The following is a 1,462-nucleotide window of genomic DNA, read 5'->3' as shown; positions in this document are numbered from 1 at the left end:
ATTACTTATAAAGCCCTGAATGGTTTAGCACCTCAGTATTTGAACGAGCTCTTGTTACATTATAGTCCTCCACGTCCGCTGCGTTCTCAAAACTCTGGCCATTTGATAATACCTAGAATATCAAAATCAACTGCGGGCGGCAGATCATTTTCCTATTTAGTGCCCAAACTCTGAAACAATCTACCTAGCATTGTTCGGGAGGCAGACACACTCTGTCAGTTTAAATCTAGATTAAAGACCCATCTCTTTAACCTGGCATACACATAATACACTATGGCATTTCTATAACTCAAATCCCTTAAAGGATTGCTAGGCTGCATTAATTAGGTAAACCGGAACAAGACCACGGGAACCAGACGAGTCCTCTGCACCTGTGTTGCAGCCTGGAATTAAACCACACCATGCTGGTGTCTTCTAGCCAGAGGAGAACTGACCCCCCGACTGAGCCTGGTTTCTCCCAAGGTTTTTTCTCCATTTCTGTCACCGATGAAGTTTTGGCTTGCTTGTCGCTTAATTTCTGGCAAAATTGACGACTTAATTGCACAGACACTATTTGAACTGAACTGAGCTGAACGATAAACATCACTGAAACATTGAATGTTTACTGAAGTCCTCTTGCATTATCAACACACTATTTTCCTGGTTAATACTGAAAAGATGCTTTGACACAATCTGTATTGTATGAAGCGCTATATAAATAAAGGTGACTTGACTTGACTTGACATTGCCCACATGTCAATTAATAGTTTGTTTAAGACAATAAAACTATACTTAATATAGTCTATAGAGTTTTACTTGCAGTATTTTGCTGTCTTTGAAGTAGAAGCAGTTTCTGAACTGACTACATGCTTTCTTTAAAAAAAACGGATCCATTTCTAACATCATTTTGAGTCAGACATGGCACAGAAAGTAGGCACATACAGCAACACTATGTAAAATGAGTCTGCACAAAAAGGTTTATGATAACACAGGTATTAAATGACATCAGACTCTTATGGCTGTTTAGGTAAGCCTTAAGATATGAACATGATTTGACGACAGAGGTCACTGTTGTCCCAGGCATTGCAAATGTACAGTTCTAATTAGTAAGTTGTATTCATGACAGAAAGGGACTAGCATTTGAGAAACCTTGCATTAGATGACAAATGAAATAATAGTTCCCTTTCAGTCAGTCACGTTCGACGTTACGTCAGTCGTGACTGACGAATTGGGGATCTCGCCCGAGAGCCCAATCACCTTTGAGTGTTAACTAAACAAGCCAATGACAGTTGGCGTGCGTGTTTCGCCACGCGCACCCCGCCCCGCAGCGCGGGTATAAAAGGAGAGCGCGTGCAAATGCACATCAGCTTTTCGCTTTGGAGCCGAGCCTTCTACAGGACGAATCTCCGCGAGTGTTTGGGAAACAGCTTGCGTTGGTGTTACGGCGTGTCAGCGGGGGTTGCCATCCAGGCTGCTGAAACCT

The 1,462-nt window shown here is 42.3% G+C and overlaps 1 protein-coding gene across 1 annotated transcript in view; it reads right to left on the bottom strand.

The window, feature by feature from the left end:
• The window catches only part of LOC107719850 (retinoic acid receptor beta-like), a 92,097-nt gene that overhangs the window by 8,238 nt on the left and 82,397 nt on the right, over window positions 1-1,462 (bottom strand). The window lies entirely within an intron of this gene.

This window comes from Sinocyclocheilus rhinocerous, unplaced genomic scaffold (assembly GCF_001515625.1).
Source record: "Sinocyclocheilus rhinocerous isolate Xijiao unplaced genomic scaffold, SAMN03320098_v1.1 scaffold1563, whole genome shotgun sequence".
NCBI classification, from domain to species: Eukaryota; Metazoa; Chordata; class Actinopteri; order Cypriniformes; family Cyprinidae; genus Sinocyclocheilus; species Sinocyclocheilus rhinocerous.
Note: the sequence above shows the minus strand (reverse complement) of the source record. Positions and strands in the feature narration are given on the sequence as shown.